At 34.6% G+C, this 26,687-nt stretch overlaps 1 protein-coding gene across 5 annotated transcripts in view; it reads left to right on the forward strand.

Annotated features, from left to right (window-relative positions):
- Positions 1-26,687, forward strand: part of LOC145278157 (apoptosis-inducing factor 3-like) — a 160,440-nt gene that overhangs the window by 31,584 nt on the left and 102,169 nt on the right. Inside the window, exon 1 of one of the 5 annotated variants that reach the window (XM_080130452.1) lies at positions 8,204-8,416. The exons of 3 other annotated variants lie outside the window; for them this stretch is intronic. The gene's annotated coding sequence lies outside the window, so the exon portion shown is untranslated. Of the gene's footprint in view, positions 1-8,203; positions 8,417-26,687 lie in introns of those variants that run through there. One more of the 5 variants, XM_080130467.1, reaches the window with a different exon arrangement.

Raw genomic sequence — 26,687 nt, forward strand, 5'->3', positions numbered from 1 at the left:
GTCTCCTGTGCATCATGAGGAAGTTGCTGGAATCTGTTAAGTAGAGAAGTAATCAACCACCTCAGCAAAAATAACCTCCTCAGTGACATGCAATATGGTTTCCGTTCTGCTAGATCTACAGCAAACGTGCTAACAGTTATATCTCATAGGATTAGCGAATCTCTTGACAGAGGCTTCCTTTCTAGGGCAATTGCTCTTGACATATCAAAGGCCTTTGAATGGGTATGGCATAAGGTCTACTCCACAAAATCTCCAGCTATGGTACAGCTGAAAATGTCTTTTCAATTATTAAGTCATTATTCTTTGATAGGTTCATAATAGTAGTAGTTGATGGGCAGAAATCAGAAGCTCACAGTATTAATGCTGGACTCCCTTAGGGGTCCATCCTTGGCCCAACTCTCTTCCTGATCTACATAAATGATCTTCCAAATCACATCCTAAGATCATTTGTAGACATTTATGCTGATGACACTACCATCTATGGAAACATTTAAAAGGCCGTAAACGACTAAGTTCTCTTTGATTCTCTCTCCTTTGATGTTGATCATGTGGTACAATGGGGAAAGAGGTGACTGGTTAATACATCTAAAACCAAGCTTCTATTTTTCCATCATCAACGCTCTGATCTCCATCTAGCATCAATTGAAATGAATGGCTCTTGTCTTGGGGAGGCTCTGTTTTGACAAACTTCTAGGTCTGACCTTTACTCCTGATCTGAAATGGAACATGTACATCAAATCTGTTGCCTAGGCTGCTGGAAAAATGGTAAGATTTTTCTACCGCTCCAGTAGATATCTCACTACTGCTGCAATTCTCTACCTGTATAAGAGCCAAGTATGTCCAAGGATGGAGTACTGTTGCCACATCTGGGCAGGAACTGCAAGAAGCAGTTTATTCTGCTTTGACAGAGTTCAAAGTAGACTTTGTAGCCTAGTGAGGGATGCCCTTTTCTCTTCCCTGCAACCTCTTTCCCACAAAAGAGACATTGTGAGCCTGTCTCTTTATCATTATTTTCATAGCAAGTGCTTGTCTGAGCTTCAATCTATGGTCCCTCTTGGCCTGACTTTCACAAAACACACTCATCTAATTGAAACCACTATCAATAATTCCCCCCACTCTTTCTCTGTGCCTAAAACTAAACATAGATTTCATGAACAAAGCTTCTTTCTTAGAACTGCACGCCTATGGAACTCTGTTCTGTTTTCTTGCTTTCCAACTGATTAAAATATGGTCGTTTTCAAGTGCAATGTAAACAAATTTTTAGTAAGCCATCCCTTTAGGTAATCGAACTTACCAAATTTCCACTACTAACGATCGCTATGACATGTTCCCATTGACTACTGTGTAATTATTAACCCTTATCCTCGAGTGGCCTCCAGGGCTTGATGAGTGGTCACTCCTTTGTAAAATATATATAAAGAAGAGGTAAATGATGTCTATCATTATTTTCAATATATTGAAACAAGGGGCAGAAGAATGGACTGAGCAATGGTGAAAAAAGGTGGGGGATATGTAAAAATAGGGAAATAAGGAAGAAAGAAAGACAAATTGAAAGAGGTGGAGAGATAGAAGTTTTAATATAAAGATGTTATGCACATTTGTAACCTATTTTATTTATTTATTTATTTTATTTTATTTTTTGTAGTCCCAAGCGACACCAGGTAGCCCTGCTAACATTATAATTAATTAGAATTGCACCAGGAAAACACCTCCATGCGTCATTATATACATAATAATAGGAATAATACACAAACTTTGATTCTTCATTATAACCAAATATTTTGTTCTTTAAAAAAATTATAACGAACATTTAACTATTTTTTTCCAAGTTTGTTTATAATTCCATAAAGCAATTGAGAACCTTTTGTTTTCAATCTGAACTCAATAAATTTTATTTTTTTTTAATCAATTAATTGAAAATCAGTTTAAAAATTAAAGTTTGTCTTTTCTTGTAACTGAGCAAGAGAAACACGCCACAAAAAATATGCAAAACAAAGCAAATTCATAAATAGTGTTGTATATATTTTTTTACATTGTTTGCAAGCCTGTCACTGCTCTATCATTATTTTCATGGTAAATGCTCGTCTGAGCTTCAATCTATGATCCTTCCTTGCCAAACTTTCACAAAAACATTTTTCAAGCTACAAACACTATCAACCTTTCTCCCACCCCCTATGTGTACCTAAATTGAAACGCAAATTCAATAAACAAAGCTTCTTTTCTAGAACTATTCCCCTGTAGAATTGTTCTGCCGGCTTGTCTTTCAGCTGACTACAATAGCCTTAAACCTATTTTATTTCTAGTCTCCATATGTAATATTTTAATTGTAGAAATTCCCCTCTGGACCAAAGTACCGTAGGTTTGCAACAACAGATGCCACATACAAATTTATTATGTCTAGACTTGGCCTTCGGGACAAGATCAAAGTGTAGTAACTGTAGAAACTGTATCGGGATTTAGTGGAGGGGACCGCGAAGGATCCACTTTGTAGGCGGATGGGATGGTCGATGGAGGTTGTCCGTTCTCAATGGCGTTGGGCGCCGGGACGGGAGATTCTGAATAACTCGGAATTCTCCCTGACTTGGCGACTGGTCCGAAATGCGCTGCCCCTCTTCGACGTACTTTTCCGGTATAAAGAACATACCAGTCGCTTCTGTCCGTGCTGTGACGAACGCGAGCCCGAAACAATCGAGCACGCGTTTTTTAGTTGCAGCCGGATACAGCCCCTATTAAAGTATGTCGAGGGGGTAACAGCTCGCATCGATGCCGAGTGTCTGCTCGATCTCGACGTAGGAACTTTTGTGTACAACATGGAGCCGCCGTTCCCCAGGGAGGAAAGTTTGGTTTTCCTGGCGATCCTAGCAGTAGCGCGCATGACCATTTGGATCGCGCGCCTCAAGTTGGTCCACGAAGGGACATCTGTTCCTGATCGGGATCTGATCGTTTACTTTAAACATTTGCTTAAAGTAAAGATCAGATGCGATTGGAAGAGGTTGCCTAGAGTGGAATTTGACAAGAGGTGGGTGCACAGCACTAGTTTGTGCATCCGTCGAGGAGCCAAGTTTCAATACGTGTTCCCTCCTTAGGCATGGCATGGGCGGTGCTGGGTCCTACGGAACCCATCCCGCCTAGGTTAGCATTATAAGTTCAGTAAAGTAACTCTTGACTGGTGGTACAAATGAGATCCTGTTCCTGATTTTATTTTTTGGTATTAGAGAACCTCTGAGTCTGCCCAACCCCCCTGCTCCTCATCTTTATTTTCTGATGCCCCCGGGCATCCCCCTACTCAGAGGTCACCTTCCTACCCCCTCCATCCGTTGCTTTATTTTCTCCCACCTCCATTAAGGCGACTTCCCCAAACCCCATTAGGGATGCTCTGCTTGTTTTCGGTTCCCCGGAAAACAGTGGGGGATCTAGCCACATAGAATAGTACAGGGGGGTCTTACTAACAACACATTAGTAGTTTTTTCCTTATTTTTGAAATGAACATTTTCATTAGTTTTTTCCCACTCCACGAACATTTTATGCCAATTAATTCAAGAACTCTTTCTAATGAAATCGAACTTTATTTTCTCACACATACACACAAAAAAAAAAAAAAAAAAAAAATGCACACACAACATACAGAAATGAATATACAAATTGTACATAGTTAAATTTTACATTGAACGCTGGGGTTATTAGTTAGATTAGGATCCACAGAGTGATTGAGGTATTTTGGTAAATGTTGCCAGTCAAGAGTAAGACTTCAAAGTCTCATCTGTTACATAGTCAAAAAGACCCTGTACCCTCCCCCTCCCAATTTCTTGTAGGGCCTTGTGCCTAATTTTGTTGAATTGAATTTTTTGTACGTTTTTTTTATTTTTATGTTCAATTTTTTCTTTCTCAATAAAATATATAAACAAGATCAAAGTGTAGTATCTGTTCCGGCAGATACTGCAAGCTATGACTAGCTAGGACTAGCTATGACTAGCAAAGACCAGATGTGGGGGCAACCCCACATGCCTGACCTTTAACCAGCTCCCATTTCCCACCTCTCGGGAACTGGTCCCCCCTTTCCCTTCCCCCTCCCTTCACTCCTCACATTAAAAATCGGCCTTGTGCCTAATTTGCTCGGTGGGGGAGCAAATAAATACCATCTGTTCCGGCAGATGCTGCAGGCTATGACTGGCTATGACTAGCTATGACTAGCAAAGACCAGATGTGGGGGCGACCCCACATGCCTGACCTTTAACCAGCTCCCATTTCCCACCTCTCGGGAGCTGGTCCCCTTTTCCCCTTCCCCCTCCCTTCACTCCTCACATTAAAAATCGGCCTTGTGCCTAATTTGCTCGGTGGGGGAGCAAATAAATACCATCTGTTCTTCAGATGCTGCACTTCTATTTCTTGTTCTCTTTCGGTGGAGGAGAAATCCTTCACGACTGAGACAATTTTTATTTTTGTACCTTTTCTCCACGTTAAAAAACGACCCTGGTGTCTAACTCTGTCCCGTGGGGAGGCATTGTAAATAGGTACTATCTTATGTAACTTTAGAATGCCATTTTAGACACATTTAGTCGTGATAATAAAATTCTACATTTCATACTAGGAGCAACATCATCACAATCGCGACCATCTTTAGAGGAAGTAGTTCCTATTTTTTGCTCTAAATATCAAATCCTTCTACCACCCCCAGTCATCACTGGGGAGGAATTTTGCACTTTTGACAGATATGGAGTTTCACCCTTCGTAACTAGATCATAAACTACTAGACAGAACATAATCTTTCCCTTTTCCACTTGAAAATAATACGGTCTCCCTAGATTAATGCCACTTATAAAAAAAAAAAAAAAAAAAAAAAAATTGGTAAAGAAACAACTCTGTAACAAATAAATGCTACTAAAGGCAAAATAACTTACTCTTATACGTATCTGGATATGTTTTGTGCATGTAGGTTTTAACTTATTTTAAAGTGTTTATTTCTAAACACAAGTAGTGCCGAGTTGCTAAGTTAGAACGAGGACAAGATGGGCAACATAGACAGTTTCCCAGGGAGCCTCGATAATCGTTCAAAACTCGAAAATAAAACAAAAAAATACCGTCACATTTATTGCGTGGATTTCTATCAGTGTTTTGTTTTCGAGTTTTATGCGAGTATCGAGACTCTCTAGGTAACCGTCTTAAATTGATGAGAAACTTATCTTGTCTTTGGTAGCATTTATTTATTATACTATATACTTGTTTCTTTAACATTTTTTTTTTTTCGGTTTGTTGTCAATAGTAAAAAAAAAAATGACTGAAAAAATAGTTTTTAAAGTTGAACTTGGAGAACTCCAAAATTAAGGTACTTCTACAGTTTATCGCTGAAAATGGATTTGACAGAGGGCACCTCACCTGTTGTTAAATTATGACCGAAGTAGGAAATAAAGAAATTACAAAAGTGTTTTATTAAAATTATATTTTCTTAAAAAAACTTTTCAACTTATGTCTTTATAATTATATTTTCATACATTTTTATACAATAAATGTTTTGATTTTCAAATGGCGCTCGCCCAGTTTAAACAATTATGAATATGTCATTTTCATTTTCTGTTTTTAATAATAATAATAATAATAATAATAATAATAATAATAATAATAATAATTATATATATATATATATATACACACACACACACACACACACGCGCGTTTCATGAAAAGTTTTCATTAATTAAATCGAAACATTTCCAATCAAACAATTACGGATATATGTTCTCTTTCACTTTCTTTATTTACTTTTTTTTTTTTAATAGTTATTTCCGGAAGTAATTAATATCTAGTTTTATTTTTTGTTATTTATTTCCTACTTTAGTCATAGTTTAAATACTGATTTCTCTCTCTGATTCTAATGACCGGGAGCCCCCCAAAAAATGGCGTCTCCATTTTCGGCGATAAACTGTAGAAGTACCAAAATTAAGGTACTGGTCGCGATTAGAGTTCCCTGCCGAACACCCTAAAAAACACTGACTTCTCCCTTCGCATGAGCAAAGGACATGTTTTAGTTGCCATAGTAACTAAACGATCATGAATTTTTATCGACTTTGTTTTACTGTTTATGAATATTGAAATAAAAGACATTACTCACTAATAATATCTCACTTTTAATCACTTTTATCGACTTTTTTTTACTTTTTTTTATGTGTCACTTTTATCGACTTTTTCTTTTCTTTTTTAAATAGCATTTTCTTAAAATGAATATTAAAATAATTTCCCAACTTTTTTCATTTCTATGTGTTTTTAGTTTTGTGTGTTGAATGAAACTTTTTTTTTCATTACAACAATAGTTATCGACCCTGATTCTTTGGCTGACAAACGACATCTGTCGGCGGTTCTTGAAACTAAATTACACGCATTCGCTTCATGTTACTGACATGCAGAAGTGCCAATGGTGCCATAGGTGTTATTGTAAATTAACACTCTTAGCTAATTCCGTAAAATGAGATTCTACTTTTTTAGGCGAATTTGCATAATATCTCACTTTTATCGCCTTTGTTTTTAATCACTTTTATCGACTTTTTTTTTTAATTTTTTACTGTTTATGTGTCACTTTTATCGACTTTTTCTTTTCTTTTTTAAATAGCATTTTCTTTTTAAATGACGACGTTTTTACTGTTTATGAATATTAAAAGAAAAATAATTACTAAACATTTATTAATAAAAAAATGGGTGCTACTGCAGTAGCACTTATGATCCGCGCTATATTTTAAATTGTATTTCTAAGCTTAATTAAAGTTTAATGTTTTTTTTTATTCAATTGTAAGGTTAAAGTAGAGAATTGGTACAAAACACCCTCCCCATGTTAAGAATGGCTTTTTAAATAATAACGTTATTTCAGCACGGATCAATAAGTGCACTTAGTACAATATAAAAAAAAAGTGAGTGAGTAAAACGTAGTCATTTAAAAAAGAAAATGTTATTTAAAAAAGAAAAAAAAGTCGATAAAAGTGACACATAAACAGTAAAACAGTAAAAAAAAAGTCGATAAAAGTGATTAAAAGTGAGATTTCAATATTCATAAACAGTAAAACAAAGTCGATAAAAATTCATGATCGTTTAGTTACTATGGCAACTAAAACATGTCCTTTGCGCATGCGTAGGGAGAAGTCAGTGTTTTTTTAGGGTGTTCGGCAGAGAACTCTAATCACGACCAATACCAAAATTAATTCCATCGTTAAGAAAGAAGTTGATTTGAGTTTGGAGAATTTCTCGTATCTAATTCACTTGTTGAGCGAATGTATTGATCGGAAATGCCTGAAATTATTCGATAACATTAACTTAGTAACAGTAATTCGTTTTTTCTTTTCTTCATTCCTGATATTAGTACCTGAATTTCTTCGGATATTCCAAATTTGAAATTTGCAATAAAATTTACCAAATAAGTTAAATTGTTTGGTAAATTTTATTGCAAATTTCAAATTTGCGTACTATTATTTGCAAATAACATTTTCTTAGTTGTTGGGGTTTTTTTTCTAACATGCGCGACACAAAATCGTCTTAGTGTGGGTGGTGAAACCGGTCGAGGCTACCGTGGTCTGGGTCATATATAAAATAAAAAGACATAAGAAAAGCAGTGGCTTCAGTATTACATCGTGGAAGACGCTAGATGTTCCTATTTACAATGCCTCCCCACGGGACAGAGTTGGTTGGACACCAGGGTCGTTTGTTATGTGGTCAATAAATATCCAAACAAATGTTTGCAATTTTGTGTTTGCAGTATTCTTATTCCATTCATTCATAAATTCGACAGGGTGCGGTAGTTTAAGAAGAAAAAAAATTAAGGTTCAGAATAAAAAGGATCACGATGTAAGTTTCATAATAATATAACGAATTCTTGTAATTCAGAAAAAAAAATGAACATGAAAAAATTATATTATTTAATTATTTGGTAATAATTAATGAATTAAATGAATGAAAAAAATAATAAAATGAAAGCGACAGTAGCGCTCGTTTTGTCATTTTGTTTCCATACAAACGTAACCTCCATTCATTCGTGCTGTCTATTCTTTCTTGCCCAGCGCGCGCGTTGTTATCGAACTAAACTGAGAGGGGACTCCCCTCACCCTTTCTCTGTCTCTCTGTCTGCTTATTTCTCTCTGTCTATCTCTCTCGTTCTCTGTTCTTTCTTTCTTTCTTTCTCTCTCTCTCTCTCTCTTTCTCTTTGTCTCTCTCTCTCTCTCTCTTTCACCTGTGTCTTTCCTTCCTACCTTTATCACTCTTCTACCCCAAAACAACTCCATTCGAGATCACGACCAACTGATTCTTTTAGTTGAAACCCATTGGGATAAGTCGTCTTGATCTTGTCTCCTCAAAAAAAAGAAACACTTTAACTTTTTGGCTTTCCCACTGTCCATATTTACTGTCAGCGCGTGTATCATCTTTAATCTGTTTACCTGAGGTTAGTTTCTTTTCTTTTGAGATTTTCATCATTTTATTTTTCATCTCTTCAATTTCCCATATTTATTTGTTTGTTAATGTTTGGTTTTGTTTTTAAATATTGTTGTTTTGCCAAAAGAAAGGAAAAATCCGGATTCATTTCTTCTTTATTTTCTTTCTTTCTATTTTTTCTTTTTTGATTCTTAACTTTTTTATTCTGAATAAACATTTCTTACAAAAAAGTAAAAAAAAAAAAAAAAAAAAAAAATTTTTTAATGCATTAACTTTCATTTATTTATTCTTTGATATAACGGAGGCGCGTCCAAAAAATCGTTTGTTTTTCTTTGGGTCTAGCTAGAGCAGCAAGATGGGCCTATGTTTTGACGTTTACCATTCAACTTTAATTTTTGAAGTTAGAAATTACTTTAATTGTTGTCGCTCGACAGTTTAAAGGCTCCAAACTTACATTCAAATTTTGAACGATCACGAGGTAAATATAAATAGATGCCGGCCATTTTTTTAAAAGTCTATTAATTGGTTAAAATGGCTGACTTGATCGTGCAGGATCAAAAAGCAAAAATAATTTAAAGTCTTTAAACTGTCGAATAGGATATCATTCCTGGGTTCAATTGAAGTTTAAATGAAAACAGTCAAGTATTATTGTTCATTTGTGCTCATAAGCGAAAAGAAAACACTAATTATAGAACGCGGCGCGTCTTCGTCATAAAAAGGAGCCTCCCTTTTTATAGTTATTCATTAACACTTTAAAAGTTTAAAACTTTAAAAAAATGTAATTAATCTGTAATCAAGTCCCTATTACTTTCCCTCCCCACGAGGGCAGAGTTAGACATATGATCAGTTTTTAATGTAAATAAAATCCAGTTCCCTCGAAAGGGGCATCCTGGACTGGGAAAAATAATAAAAAGTGCCTCTGTCTCGAAGGATTTATCCTGAACTGGGCAAGGGCAGAACAGATACTACAGTCCGAAAGTCGAGAGCTAAACAGAAGAAAACCCATAAAAAATCTGATTTTTTTTTTTTTACTTCTATTGTTTTCAGGTTGAAAGAAAAGAAAAACAATATAAATAAATCAACTCAAAAACTTCCAAAAATGACGGGATTTATTGATTTTTTTTTTTTTAATGCGCGTTTTTATTTTTCATGATCAACTTAATTTTTTTCTCAAAGTAATTATTTATTAAAAGTAGGAATTGTTTAGAAGAAAAAACAAATAGTCCGAATGGCCTGAAGAAAAGGGAAATTATATAAAAGGAAAATTATATAAAAGAAAAGGAAAATTATATAAAAGAAAAGGAAAATTATATAAGTTAGTGCAAAAATGTTTTTATATATAGTTGAACGTCAAAAACATTATTTTTGCGCCAACCTAATATTTTTGTCATTTCTGTTTTGCTTTTTTTTTATTTTTTATTTTTTTTGTGCATTTGAATAAATATTTATTGAAAACTAAATTCAAGTTGAAGACATAACAATAACTCAAACAAAGCCAAATTGTCACGTGGAGAGGGGGACGATATTTTGAAAAATGTCAAAACAAAATCAAGTTTAAAAAACTTTTTTGAGCTCGATTGATGTTAGTGTTTGACGTTTTTTTGAAATTATTATAATTATTATTATTATTATTATTATTATTATTAATATTTATTATTATTCAAAATGAATTATTCATCATAAAAAAAACAATCTTTACTTTCATCACAAACATTTGACCCCCCCCCCCCAGTTTTTAATGGAAACATAAATAAATAAAGATTCGATAGTAGTAATAATAATAATAATAATAAAAAGAAGAAATACGGAGACTTTTCTGACCTCTGGGGCTCTGGGCTGTGATCATGAAAAGGTCCAGTTCTTGCTCAAGGGGCTACCCTCCCAAACTTTGCCTTCTTCTTCCAGTGGCAAAGAGACAGATTTATTACTGGCATTCTCAAGTGCAATTTCTAACGAGTTCAAACATAAACCAGTTCATTAGAATGGCCCTTTTCAAGAAAACTGGCCTCCTCGTTTTAAACTCGACCGTGTTATTACGTCACGCATTGATGAGGATACAAGCAAATCCAAGCTTGTTCGGTCACATGTTCAGTCCCTAGTCTAGACGATGTCATTTTTCCCCTTTGTTACAATCCCCGTTAAAAAACGACCCTGGTGTCTAACTCTGTCCCGTGGGGAGGCATTGTAAATAGGTACAATCTAATGAATCTTTTTGGGAGCCGTGTGCGCGCATTAAAACAAAACGATCTCGCGGTTAACTTTTTTCCTTTAGTGGAGAAGCAAAATAAATAGGGATTGCGGGATTTCATTGTTTTTTTTTGTTTGTTTGTTTTTTCGGTACTTATGCAGAGAAGTTACCGTGCTGCTGTTGAAGTAATAACGTTATTATTTAGAAACCCATTCTTAACATGAGGAGAGGAGGGTGTTTACTGTTTAACTATTCTAACAATTTAATAAACAAAAGATACCGTAAAACTTGAATTTAACTTGAAAATACTATTTAAAAAAAAATAGTACGGTACCTTTTCTGAATAGTGTTTTAAACTTCAAACTTTACAGGTAAAATTCTACAAGAACACGATGTCCGTTTTTTTTTAAATTTGAATATATTATGTATTGACCTTTTCTCTTCAATTTGTGAGTAAATAATTATGTACTTATCCGGGACTAAATTAAGTATTTTCTTTGTAATAGACACTGGGGGGGGGGGGGGACCGTGAATAAAAAAAAAAAACGTTTGTCTAAAATATTATATTCGGTTTATTGGAAAGAACATAAAATTTCACATTGACCCTGAAAATATCGTAAAAATAGAATCAATAGAAAAATTTTGATAGATTTTTAAAATTTAAAAATTTAAAAATATTGAGTTTAAAAATTGAAAAATATTGAGTTCGGAAAATTCATTACTGTTTAAAAAAAAAATAAAAATATTTTTATTACTTTTAAAACAACTGTAATAGTTTATTTTGGAAGTATAATCCATAAAGAAAATAAATAACCCACTTTTAACAGAGAAATTACGAGATTTTTATATTGTATTCGCAGTTTCGTGTTAGGGGTGTCAAAAATTCCTACAAAAATTCTGATAGTGCTAAAGCATCTCTCTTTCTAACTTTCGTCTTGAAATTTTCAATGGTAAATTTTGACTTACTTTCCACCCTAACAATTTTCTTTAAAATGACGACTTTAGCAGGTTTTCGGGTTATGCTGGAAACGAATATCGCATTTAAATTTTCCGCAAATAAATAGTTTTCCGGATATTAAGCAATGTAATTACTTATGTTATAAGTGGTGGACATTATTGTACGCGCAAGCGCGCATATTTCTTTTAAAAAGGTAATTACATGCCAGGAAAAAATTGCAAATTGGAAAGGTTTTCATCTTGCGATTTGTTCCTGACACATAATTACTTTTGCTTTCTTCTCGAATTTTTACTTTCACATTTGACAAATTTCACCCTCTCTCTCTCTCTCTCTCTCTCTCTCTCTCTCTCTCTCTCTCTCTCTCTCATTAAACTATGGTGTAACGAGAATAAGAATAAGTTAAACTATAAAACATGAAAATGATAATTTTTAGACGAGAATTCACGAAGCCAGTTTTATTATCCATTTAAGGAATTCTCGTTTTATACGATTTAAAATTTTGTTATCAAATTAAAACTTTCTTTCCCACGAGGGCAAAGTTATACACAAGATCGGTTTTTAAGAGGGGGGTGGGTAAACACTTCCCGTAAAAGAGGAACTCTACGACAAAAATAAACAAAATTTCCCCAATCGAGCATCTACTCTGCTCTGGCTGAGAACAGAAAAGATACATTTTTTAGTTAATTTATTCGCAGATGAAACTAAATTCTTTTTTTTTTTACAAATTAAGTACAAGGGCACCAAATGTTGGTGTGTGGGAGGGGGTGTGGTGAAGGAGGGTCATCCTCTGTCTATACTACCCTTATGCACGTTTTGATTCCTTTGTGCTAGCATTGTTTCTTTTATTTTTTTCACAATTTGTCCGTTACATTTTGCGTCAACAATCATTCAATTCAAGACTACATTTATCCTACTTTGATTTTTGGCCGAAAGCACTCTCGATTACTCATAATGCATCTTTTGCGTTGGTCCATTCGTATGTCACTTGAGAAAAATAACTCTTATTATAATAATTACATGACTTTAAAACGTACCCCCTCCTTCGCCATTCTTTTCATTAAAAAAAAAAAGTCCGCGACGTGACGCTTTACGAAAACTGTTCATCAGTTTTGATCAAAAGCAGACGAATCGAGAAGCAAATTCGTCTTGGTCGAATGATCATAAACGGAGTTTACAACAAACACAGATAAAAAGTGCAAACCCCTACATCATTTTGGGCATTTTTTATTTTTGCTAATGATTATGAAAATAAAGAAAAGAAAAAACAAATTACATGGTTTTTTTTTTGTTACTTTGTTTTTCTATAAAAACGCAGATAAAATTTTAATTCTCCGTATTGATAAAAACGTTTGTGCTAAAAGAATAAGAAATTTTGGTATAAGTGAAAAAGTGTGTTTGTGAGGACACTTCTCAACTTAACAAATTTTTGATCTACGGACTGGAAATTTGGTGTATAGGGTAATTCAGACATGTGGAAAACTTTTTAATCGGTTTTCATCCGAAAAAAAAAGGGCTGGTTCTGGTAAGGGATCAAAATTGGTACGTGGGGGTCGTCAGATTTTTATCTGTTTGTCGACTGTTTCACAAATGCGCATGCGTGAATCGTTTACATGATAGATTACTTATGTTAAGAACAAGTAGGTCTGAAAAAACTTTAAGACCGTGTCAAGCTGACCTGATGGTTATCATACTTGCCTCACTGTCTTTGGGTCTTGGTTTCGATCTCTCTTTGATCAGCTCGGGTATTTTTTCTTTTTACTTAAAAGAAATGTTTAAAAAAAAACATAATACTCACATACACATATCTTTGTTTCTTTCCGTTTTTTCTTTTATTTCTTTTTTTTTTTTTTTTTTTTTTTTAAAGCATCTTAACTTTATGTTTAATACCTACGGTATTTCTGTTTATAATAAATAGGAAATCTGCATTAAATAAAATATAATATTTATGCATATTTTACAACTGGGCAACGCATGCTGGGAGGCCTGCTAGTATATATATATATATATATATGTCCACATACAGTACTGTTTTGTTGTGTGTGTGTATATATATATATATATATATATATATATGTATATATATAAACTGAGTAACTTTTTCTAAGGCATATCAGACAATATTTATTTCAGCCTAAAAACGACTTCTTCGATGAATCTTCAAACTTTGAAGAGGTTGGTTTTAAGTCAAAATAATTGTTATAAAAAGTTATCCCATAATCTTAAATACTTTATCTACACACTAAATACATTGAGCTCTCTAGTAGGAAATATGTCATATATATATATATATATATATATATATATATATATATATGACCTTGTCTATCTGTCTGTTTGTGTAAGGAACAGTCTTGACCAAATTACTCTGTCAATTTTTGGACTACAAACTTGAAACTTGATATATAGGGGATTTGGAACTGTGGAACAACTTCGATTTGTTTTTTTTTAGCCGGTAAAAATAGCTATTAAGAGGTCAAAATTGAAAAAAATTTGAACTTGGTAGGCGTAAGTCGACTAAACGTGTTATTTCTACGCATATGCAAATATACATTTGTAGCTTTAACAACATTATTTTAAGTTTTTATATGCACATAAAAGTGGCTCAGATGGTAACAAATAATGCTGGAGAGCTACATGTTTTGGTTTTGATTCAAACTGAGGGCACCCAAGTCATATATATATATATATATATATATATATATATATATATATATATATATATAATGTATGTATGTAATTTGATAGACCGAACCTTTCCATTTAGGTTGAATCTAACAAAACAAAATTTCAAATCAATACCATGCCGTACTCTCTCAGGTTTCATTTTTCAACCTTTTTTTTACTATACATGTACGTTGTGCACTACAGTTTCTACTTTTGACTTGTCGGCTGCAATCCAATTTTTTCGGTGTTAGTTTTTGCAGAAAAAGTGATACTATTCTCCTATAGAGTGCCTGGTATTCCCAAATAGTAATCCATCTAGTACTGATCAGGCTTAACTTCACTGATATAATAAGATGCCATATATACAAACTATTTCTTTAAAAAAAAAAAAGAAAAATTATGTTTGATTCTTATTTGCTCCACATCTGACTTCTCATCCGTTTTCATTGTCTTGCGTTTCTTGCGCACAGACTGGTTATCATCTCTCAATCTACATATTTTTGAAAAAAATTTTTATTGCATTTTCACCTCAACAAGGCACAGTACCACTTTGATGTAGGAGGCTACTATCTGGGACATAAGTTGTAGGGGTACTATGTAGGGAGCTGAGCAGTAAGATGTTTGTTTACATTACACTTAAACTTCTGTAGGTCAGTACAGTCAGGGAAACAGGAACCGAGAAGGGAATTCCAAAGTCTAGCAGTCCTGGGGAAGAAACTATTAGAGTAGAATGCTTTCTTACATCTAGGGATTTCTACTGTGTAGGGGTGGAATTTTGCTGATTGTCGGGTTTGTTGGGGGTATTTACATTGAGTGGGTACAAGGGCTTGTAGTTCGTTGGAGTATCTACCATTAAAACAGGCAGAGGGATGCAACGTTTCGTTGATGAAATAGCGGGACCTATTAGGCTGAACCCTGTCTAAGAGGGAGAGACTAGTAGCAGATGCACCAGCCCAAATGTGACAACAAAAATCCATACATGAGCGAATGGTAGCCTTGTAAAGGTATAGGACACTTTCAGGTGCAATTAACTTTCTAGCACGGTAGAGGGAGCCCACCTTCTTTGCAGCAGCCTTGGCAACGCACTCAGTGTATCTGTTCCAACTCGTATTCCTCATGAATGTCAAGCTGAGGAGTTTGAATTAAGTACTTTCAGGTAATGTATCAGTAGTCATGGCTAATAGTGATTGAGAAGGTTCTTTGTAGTTATTAAAGGAAAGGACTTTAGTCTTGGCAGCATTGAATGTGACCATCCATTTTTGTCCCCATTCCACCAGACAGGAGGTCTTCCTATAGGGGTTCCACAATTACCTTTGATATGTGTTCATTCATTTTCCTCTCGTGTCTTATAGAGCATGGTGTCGTCAGCAAATATACAGATATAAAGATTCATTTATATCATATTGCTTTGATGTACCATCATCGAGGACAACCTGGATTTTTCTCTTAATTACAAGGACTTAATTATGTTAAGTATTCGTCCAGTAATACCCCAAGATCTGATTTTCATGAGCAGACTATTGTGCCATAGCTTGTCAAAGGCCTTAGATATATCTAGGGCTACTACCTTAGCCTCCCCTGCTTTATTCAGTGAATTGTATATGCGTTCAGAGATTACAGTTAAGATATCTGCAATAGAACGAGCTTGTCTTAACCCATACTGTTGATCGGACAGAAGTTTAGCCGCTGTGAGGTGATGTACTAGAGCTTGATTAATCATGAACTCCTATTTTGGCGAAAAGAGGAAGGAGACTAATGGGGTGATAATTTAAAGGATCAATTCTTTCACCAGAATTCTTTTAAACTGGTACAACAGAAGCAGTTTTCCAGCAGACAGGAAAGCAAGATTCATTAAGGCATTTATTGAAAACTTCGGAGAAAACTGGAGCAACCTCAGTGGAGCATTTTTTAATAGTACAGCAGGGATGAGATCAGATCCACATGCTTTTGAGGTGTCTAAGTTTTTTATGATATGTATTTGAGGAGTGATTTTCAGATCATCTAGTGTGGTTTCTGTTCACAGAGGAAAATCTGGGAGAGAGTGGTTTGCTCGGTCCAAAGTAGAGTTGCAGACAGATTAGCCTTCTCAGTTGCCATACAAACAACTTCAAGATTGTTGGATGGTTGGGAATTGCCCATTATTTACTAAACTGTTATAGATTTTCCAGAAGTCATAAGTTCCTAATTTCTGTGTTTTAATGTGTTTTCTGATAGCTTCGGATATTCTCTCTTGGCTGTGGCTATTTCCTTCTTACAATTAGTTTTAGCTTCTATATACTTTTGTCTATTTGTACTGGACTTATGTTGGATAAATCTGCAGTACGCATGCTGCCTTTGAGCAATGGAAGTTGTGCAAGTAGAAATAAACCATTGGGGAGAGTGAGGTTTGCTATAGGATTTATGTGTGGAAACATGTGCTTCAATTGCCACTTTGAACCATTCAATGGTTTCATTTGCGCACTATTCATATTATATAACTAATGATAGAGCAGTCACTCTGGGCGCTACCAAAGAGTTAGGGCTCCTGTACTGTCAGTCAGAATGCAGAAGCCAGACAATCTGTCAAACGGTACTTTCAAACCTGTCTGACAAGAGTGGCCCGGTCCAATCATGTTAGCATACATGGTAAACAAGCACTCCTAAGATTCCCAGTTTTAAGGAAAGGAATTAAGCCAGGTGTGGGGGATGGTGTTCATTGTCCTAGTTGGGAAACAAGGCCAAGCACTGAGCATCTCTAATGAGTCTCTGTGATCGCACCTCTGCTCCTGGCTAATAGGCAAAGGAGGAGTATGGAAGCCAGGCAATAGACAGAGCCTATCTACTCCTTAAGCCATTTAGGCTTGTAAACCAGTGATTTGATTGAGTCACCAGCTCTAGGGAGGTTGTCGATCAGGACTGAGGAGGTCTCCCTCTCCTGTTTGATGCCAAGTCATATGTGGTCAGTGGCACAGGTTTAACATCAGTTTTTTCTCCTAGATGAATGAACTTATGAGATCTATGAGTCCATCAGCGCTGAGATGGGTAGCCTCATGCCTGGTTTCAAGGCTAGGTATCTCTATGCCCCCGCATGGGTAGTTAGGATTAATTGGGTTAGTATCAAAGTATGAAGTTACACTCCTCAAAATAAGATTAAGATTGGAAAATGTAGTTATTCATACATACTTTTCTTTGATACACTTGTAACAGAGTGCGTATGGGCATATGTGAAAACAGTAACAGCAGCCAAAAGATAGCTGGCTAGTGAAAATATTAGCAGCAGCAGACATTAAAGAACATATGCAAATTAGCAAGTGTCGAGGGTCGAGGAAGAAGCAAGTTGCATACCGGGCAAGATGGACGTGTAAAGTTAAGTGTCAAAGTGCTGGCTGATGGCCAGCACGAAATGGTGAGGGAAAGACTTTTGAAAAGCATGTGTGTGTAACAAGACTTTTGCAAGATAATGAAGTGTGTAGTTTTGGATGTAACACGAATAAATGCATTTCATTTGCACTAAAAACAGATGCGAAGTTGGATTTCTATTTCTTTCTGTTTTGTTTTTTTTTGTTTTTTTTTCTGTTTTTTTTTTTCTTGTTCCTTTAAATGGAGTATCAGACAATGTGTGGGTCTGGGAGAGGTTTAAAGTCTAACGACACAGTTAAAAAGTAATGGCCATGTTATACACGTTTTAGCTTCTCCATTCCACAACCATCTCATCTGTCTTGGTGACCTTATTGTACACCCACAGTTTGGCCTTCAACAATGTAATCTTCAAATTCTTCCACTTTTCTTCCACATTTCCTGAAGTGAATCTAAAACCTAAACGCTTCATCGCTTAATCTCAGAACTCATATTTCACATGTTCTTCATTCAACCTCCACACCTTTCTCTTGGAAATAAAAGTTTGATTTATTTGAATTATTATTACTTAATTCTTATGAAATTCTAATTAAATATCAATTTAATTTGTGACTGAATGTTTTATTTCTTTTAGATTATGCACTATTTGTAGTTTCCCCGAAAGATCAATATTTCACCAATTTGGCTCAATCAATCTATCATCCCAATTTCTCCTCTCAAAGGAAATTTTTTTAACAGAACCTATTGCATAGATAAATACACAAACATGCAAACACTGTCTTCAAATCAAACATTACAATGCAGTTAAATGTGCAGACGACAAATGTAAAAAATCATTAAACAAGAATAATGTAAACATGCGCAAGGTAGAATATTTGATTTGTATGATTGCAATGCAAATGAGAAATATTTGACTGGGAGAAGGAGAACTCATTAAATAAATTTCAAATGTGTGTGTGTGTGTGTGTGTGTGTGTGTGTGTGTGTGTGTGTGTGTGTCCACTAAAAACTTTTGTCATCCGCATTGTATAGGTATTGTTAGTGATTTCTTAGACAGAAAATATCGAAAAATTAGAAAAAACTGTCAATTATTTTGTATAGAAGTGTTATTTTGTTTGAAGGTGGGTGTCAGATAAAAACCTTACTTTCGGCGTGGTTTCCAAACCGCACATGCGCGAAGCATCATTATGTTTTTACATTTTAAATAGGTAAATTTGTTACGTTATAACATCTGTGTCCTCGTGGGCATATGCTTGCTAACCCAGCACATGTCAATTTTCTTTTTCTTCTTTTTTGCTTACAAAATTTCGGTTTCGCTTCTGACTGATGCCACCCCACCCAAGTCCCATTTAAAAAAAAATTTTTTTTTTTTTTTTTACAACCAGGTAACAAATTTTTTTTTTTTTTTTTTTTTTGACAACTGGACAATGCCGCACCCTGCTGGTATGTAATAAATCAAGACAAACGCAATGATGCAATTAACTAAAATATAAATTAGCAAAAGTATGTTACAGAAATACATATGATTCTGAGGACCATAACTGCTACAAATTGTTACTCAAAATCTTGTTAGATGTAACTTTATTTACAGTCTATGGGTGAGTCCATTATTCTTGAAATAGGTATATCAGCTTATCCCATAAGAGATGTTTGCAGAACGGTAGATTTTGATGGTATGGCCACATTGAAAGAATGAATGAGAATTCTTGGGTTAGATGTAGAACAGTTGAAGTAGCAAGTTCAGTTGGCAGAGAAAGGCCAAATAAAATATTGGAAGAAGTGATAAGAATATACTTGAGAAAACGATAAAGACCTGGCCAGAGATAGGTTAGTTTGAAATCAATTTCTCAAACTCCTCTAATGCATGCCAACAATCTGCTGATTAGTAATGAATAGGGCTATGACAACAGCATATTCTTTTTCTTGTTTTGATTCTCAGGTATATATCCATTGCTATCTTATATGTTTTTATGTAGAGTGATGTGGTTCTCGGTTGATTAATTGTGTCTAACTGTGTCGGATATATACTCGAGAGTCAAAACAACGAAAAGAATATGCTGTTGTCATAGCCCTAGTATTGAAGTAGTTTATTAAATGACTATAAGAGATCCTATCCTCCATTGATTCGTCCGAATATTGGTCTGTCATGCTTAAGTTTAAATAGACGTATTTTAAGAATATCCGTTCTTCTTAATTTCTTTTTCATTATATGATTAAAGTTGTCTGTTTTTTAAAGGTTCACGCTGATATGAGAATGATATTTGGATGCATAATGTATTATAGATAAGCTTATCTGATGACCACGGAAAGATTAAATCTGGACAGAATAGAGAGATGTTTGAACAGGAGACTAACCGTGGTTTGCTACCAGGAAATTGTTTGACGTAGTATGCATAACCTAACTCCTAATTATCGAATCAATTCAAAACCTAATTTTCACTTTTCTAGACGGATACATTTAGCGACATGTTGTGCTGGAAAAGTCTCTTGGCCTTCGAGCCAAGATCAAAGTGTAGTATCTGTCTGCTGCTGCACTACACTTTTTTGGTCTCGGTTAATGGAGGAGAAATCCTTCATGACCGATACATTTTTTTATTTTTGTTACTATCCAGAGTACCACTTTTTGGGGAGCTGCCCCCCCCCATTAAAAACCGACCTTGTGTCTAACTCTGCCCTCGTGGGGAGTCAAGTAAAAAAAAAAATGTCTTTCTTTTTTTTCTAAACTTAATTACACTTTCTATTATAATAGATGTATATTTTAAATCCATCTCATTGAAAACAATCTTCTTAATTACAGCGACTTAATGTGGTCGTTCAACATAAAAAGACCCTCCCCCCCCCACCCTCACACGGACCAGGTTTGTGTATTTACAATCAAAATGTCCAGCAAAACGTTTTCCATTTTCCCCTTTGAAATATCATTTGTAAGCATTAACAGTAAGAACATATGTTTTGACCAGTATTCAGTTTGAGTGGGCCATAATGGTAAACTTAAAAAAATAAAATAAAAATGGAGCTATTAATTTATCCTGTAATTGGCAGGATAATGCATTTTGTCGTTGTAGTTTTGACATGTCGCTGCTTGTTTGTAAGGGAGAAACCACACAAATCCTTTCACTGCTGGGATTTAAAGAACGATGGTTGTATATTTGTTTTTAATCCCCCGCCCCCGCACCTTGGATTTACTGCCTGTCCTATTACCTGTCCCTTGTTTAATGAGGTTAAAACAATATTGACAGATGCAGAAAAGAAAATTTCTAACTATTGTTTCTATTTGCACGAGCAAACGTGTGTGATTTGGCCATGAATCTTTACTATCATATAAAAGTAATTGTGTGTGAGAGCGAGAGAGAGTTTCTTCCTCATAAGTTCCGAAATGGCTAAGCCTATCTTTTGCAAATTTCACACAAAGGTAATTTATTTATCTGGCTGTGTCTTAGATAAGTTTTGTACAGAAATTCATCCGTTTCCGGAATTTTGAGATGAGGATTGGTTATTCATATTATTTGAATTCATTGGACTACTGTTCTCATCTTGAGTGTGATTTTCACGATTCGGTTGATATAACCTTTGACCTTCTTCAGGTGAAGTAAATAAGGTACACACACGTGATTTTGTCTGTTTATGGAACGGTCTCTAATAAACTACTCTATCAATTTTTGATCTACAGACTTGAAACTTGATATATTCAAATTTTTGGAGCAAAATTTGGTTTTTAGTTGGAAAAATCTGTGCCTAAATCAAAACGTAGATTCCATGAACATAGCTTTTTTCTGAGAAGTGCACGCCTATGGAATTCTCTTCCATTTACCTGTTTCCCACCTGACTACAACTTGGACGTCTTCAAGTCCAACATAAACAAATTCCTGATTAATCGCCCCCTTAAGTAAGACGCTTTATCAAATCTCCAATACCAACTATTACTACGATATTATCCCATCGATTATTGTACACAAAATAACCCTTATCCCCGAGTGGCTTACGGGCCTTGATAAGTGGTGATCCCCATGTAAAAAAAAAAAAATTTTAAAAAATAATAGCTATGGGGTCAAAATTAAAAAATTGGAACTTGGCGTAGTTGATGTAATGTGTATGATCTACACATGTGCAAATGTGTTTAACTGCATTAATTTGTCAAGTTGTTATATGCATGTGTAGTTAGCAAATACTGCTAGAGAGCTAAATGTTTTGGTTTCAATTCTAGTTGATGGCACCTAACTTATGTTTATTTATTTTTTTAACTTTTGAAGTCACTACTATATATTGAGTACAGTATAATAATTTAGAATTGGCTCTACAATAATAAATACGAAATCTGCATAAATTAAAATATCATATTTAAGTGTATTTTATGATCAAGCAATGCTGGATGGTCTGCTAATATCTTTATATATAATACATCACTCAAGAAGTCCCTATCCTGACAGATGGTGCCACTAATAAAAAATTAAAAAAGAAAACATAATTTTTATAAAGTAATTACCTTCAAATAGCACATGTCAAAATTTGAGAACAATCTGAATATTAATTTACAAATTACAGTTATTTAAGTCAAACTACTGTTGCAAATTTTCCAAACAATTGAAAAAATCTGAATTGTGTGTGTTGATAAAATATTGCTTTCTGAAAGGGAAAAGATACCGTTGAAGCTAAACAATGGTTTGATAAGTGTTATTTAGACTCTGCTCTGATGGAAACCATGGTTAAAACGTGTGTAGAAGACGAAGTTGCAAAGAACACAAGCAGGAGCGAATTTTTGCGGCTGGAAATTTTAAATACACTTCTTTCCAGGCTTGTGGAATCAGAAATCACGTGACCAGGTTTATATAAGGTTTATATAAGTTTTATATAAGGTTAAACCGGCAACACACTCTCCCCCTTTCTTCCTATATGTTGGACTGACAGCAACTCCACATGGAACGGACCTGTCGCTCCCAACTTCTCTCTTGGGAATCAACAGAATTCATCTGGCCTTTGGGCTTGGGGTTCGACTAAAAGATGAATACAAACAGGCCAATATGGCACACAGATTTCCATGCGGTACGCACATGAACTCTCTTTCTCTTTTAACAGACATGTCTAATCTTTAATCTATGTCTCCACACAAGAACACTTTCCATGACTAACCCGTTTCCTTATTCTTACTAACGAAGATGACCACTAAAGTTGTTTTTAAATGCTAGAATGAGATTTTGTGTCTTCATTATTCTGTACATTGGTGTCTCCCGATCTGATGGGGAACATGCAACATTCGTCAACTTCATATTCTAAAGATGATATGCTGACTTTAGACATGGCCGTACAGATACAAATGATACTTAATGATCAGGTAGCCCAAGTTTGGTAGTTGTTCCAGAAAACATCAAGCAAGTCCACAAACTTGTTTTGGCCAATTGTAAATTGAAGTTGCATGAAATGGCAGAGGAGTTGAGCATATCAAAAAGCATTTTCACCATTTTGCATGAACATTTGTTAATGAGACAACTGTGTCCAAAGTAGGTGGCATATTTTCTCACAGCCAGTCAAAAGCCAACAACACTTCTATGATTCAGACAATTGCTGAATGGACAACAGCAGATGAAAGCCATCCAAAGCAAACAGAAGATGCAGACATCAGCAAGTATAGTTTTGGCCTCCATATTTTGAATACACAAGGTATTTTGTTCATTAATTTACCTTGATAGACAATCGATAGTGAATATTATATTACATTATTGCGTTTCAAGGAAAAATTAAAAAAAAAAAAACGACCATAAAAGAAGAAAAACTTCTTTCATCAAAACAATGTACCGTACTATAAGGTAATCACAACAATGTCAAAACTACATCAATTGCACTTTCAATTGTTTCTGCAAACTATCATTCACCAGATCTGGTCCTTAGTTACTACTGACTGTTTGCAGATTAAAAAAAAAATGATCAAGGGAAAGAGATTTGGATTCAGTAAAGATGTGGAAAATTGAGGCATGTTTTGAGGTCAAAGAAAATCGTTGTACAAAAAAAAAAAAAAAAAAATGTATCAAATTATTAGAGAAACGTTGGAATCAGTGTATCACACTAGAGACTGTTGATGAACAATGTTGAATTTTACTTAAAAGTTGTTTTATTAGTTAGGTCTGAAACTTACTGAGTGACATATTATATGTACACATAAAAAAGGAATCTATTAGTCAGATATGCATTTCCGAAAGAATAGGGTCATGTAAAAATGATTTACGTAAGAAATATAATGAAAATTATAGAAAGTGATTTTTCCGTTTGTTACAAATTATTGTTACTGACAGGTTAGAATTATAAAATTTTTTTTTTGTCTACCTTTTATTTTTTAAATGTGTTCTCAACATTTTTTGGAGAATGAAACTAATAATTAACATGTGTTTTTCCCCTTTCATTAATTATTCATGAATTTTTCTTTAAGTTGTCTTTTTTTTTTTTTTTTTTTTTTTGCCTTTCCATCCTGTATACCAATTTCAACGATTGCTACCTTTGTTTTTATTGAACATAGTTGGCTTCCTTGACCATTTTTTAAAGCAAGAGTCTCTTTTTTTGTTTTTGTCTTTTTTTTGTAAACTAAAACTTGGCTATTAATTGCATTGTTTGACTGAATGCCACAGTCTCTAGAAGTAGATTTATGAGCTTAAGGATTTTGCAGATATTCACTGATCATTTCTTTCTTCCTTTCTTTGGAAGAAAAAGCTTACCTTGATTGCAAACTCGTTTTTTTTTAATATAGAGGAGAGGGCGTATACATAGTCAAGTGTATGTGACCTTTCTACTTGTATCATGTGGAATAAATTTGTTACTATTCAGTACCAGTTTCAATGTATATTAAAAGAAAAAGAAAAGACTGGTTTATGTTTTCAAAAGATGAACATGTAATCTATTTATATAAAAGGCAAATGCGGCACGCGCATTTTGTATGTCTCGAAAAGGCTTTTTGCCGACGGTCCCGGGTTCGTTACTATCGCTTAGAAGTGTTTATATACCCCCTAGATAATAATATCTACGATTTGGGAACACGGGTCGCGTCTAGATTTATTTACGTCGATTTTTACAAAATTCTTGCTATTTCAGCCCATCTTGTGTTCGTTCAGCTTTTTTGTATAAAACCGAAACTAATTCAAAGCTAAGAATTGTTCCCGGCAATCGCACCGGGGGAATGTCCAGTAGTAATCAGCTTTGATCAATGTGGGGTCAAACTCCTTATATCAGACAATTGCTATTCAATCTGGATAATCTCCTTTTTATGGGGAGCTGGTTTCCTTCCCCCCCCCCCAACATCTTGGGGAAACAACCAGCCAAAGTTGGGTAAACAAACCCAAAAGCTGTCCCGCAGTAAAAGTTATCTTTTATTGTGGGCACGTGTCAATTCTGTTTTTAATACTTAAATAAATAAATTCAAACGTGTTTCAGTTGCTCTTTGTTGGCCGAGCGGGTAACGTGTCAGGTTTTTTGCACACTTTCTTTTCCACTTTCGCCTCAAGGCTTCGGGTTCGATCCTAACTACTTACCAAAACTGTTTTTTTTAAGCCCCCCCCCCCTCAACACAAACACCCGGGCAACAATTTTTTTTAAAGAAGTTTTAACATTGTTTTATATATATATATATATATATATATATATATAAACAGGGTTCTTACTTCACTTATTCTTTTGTTTTGATCCCCCCCCCCAACACGCACACCTCTAAACACCTGGGCAATGCCGGGTACCCCCGCTAGTTTTATATAAAATACACTACGCCATCCAATAAAATTTATATAAATAATTGACCTTATCTCGTAATATGTTCATAATAATGAGACGCATTTGAAATCTTTTATTAAGTGCAAAAGAGATAAAATCTTAAAATACTTCTAATCATATTTTGCTCTTATAAAAAGTCTGTGAAAAATGAAATTGCACAATTGTGTTCATAAAAGTTTGAATTTTATGGAGAAAAACTTGATTGGAAGTTTATTCGATTATGTTTTTCCTTTATTATATGCTTAAATTTATAGAATTTTGCAATTTGTAATTTTTCAAAATCTTTTTAAAATGCAAGAAATAATATCTCCAAATATTTTAATCAATTAAGAATGATTCTATAGCAAAAATTATTTTAAAATAGATCTTAACTTGACTAAAGTTATGAGCTTGAAAATAATAATTTTGTAGAGTTAAGCTCCCATTTTTTTCAAATAATCAAATGTAATTTAACTACAAGTTAAACCTAGACTGAATTTATTTGAAAGAGACCAACTTGTATCCATAAACAAAGATACCTGTCAAATTCGAACTACCATTAAAATTCCCATAATGCACTTCAACTGAACAATCTGAATACTATATTATTAAATTAGAATTCATTATTGAGATGAGTATTATCTAGTTGTTGTTTCATGGCATTTCGGCCAACCATTCCTCGTTTCCAGGTGAGAATTGTCTGAAGATAGTGGTTTCAATCCTACCCAAAGCTAGCCAGAGGTTTACTTGGCCAAAACGTGGTAAGACGACAACAACTATGGATGGCAGTAATTGCTGAGAATGCAGTTAGGAGATTCGGAGTTCCTATCCCGTTGCGGTTATCACCTGACGAAGGCTAGAGGAATAGTTGGCTGAAACATCGTGAAACAACAACTAAGAAAGATGAGAATAATAGTCCGCAATAAATAAATTAATCTGAATACTCTTGTAGTAAACACCCTTAAATACTAAATGAACAAGATAATGTTGGAGGAGAAATATGTATTCCATTAAGCATGCTTCAAACCAAATGCCTAAATCAAAACGTGGATTCCATGAACAAAGCTTCTTTCTTAGAACTGCACGCCTGTGGAACTCTGTTCCGTCTGCCTGCTTCCCACCTGACTACAACCTGGATGTCTTCAAGTCCAACATAAACAAATTCCTAATGAACCGCCCCCTTAAGTAAACACTTCATAAAATCTCCACACTAACGTAATGTACTTGCAATAACCCTTATCCCTGAGTGGCTTCCGGGCCTTGATAAGTGGTGACCACTGTGTAAAAAAAAAAAAAAAAAAAAAAAAAAAAAAAAAATGCCCACGTGTCCTGCTAATGTTAGAATGGTTCGATTTTGTTAAAATTTAAGGTAAAAATGGGCTAATATGATGCTTCCTTTGACCGCCTGTAT

Source organism: Euprymna scolopes, chromosome 1 (genome assembly GCF_053919585.1).
Source record: "Euprymna scolopes isolate OS-2025 chromosome 1, ASM5391958v1, whole genome shotgun sequence".
In the NCBI taxonomy this organism is placed as follows: Eukaryota; Metazoa; Mollusca; class Cephalopoda; order Sepiida; family Sepiolidae; genus Euprymna; species Euprymna scolopes.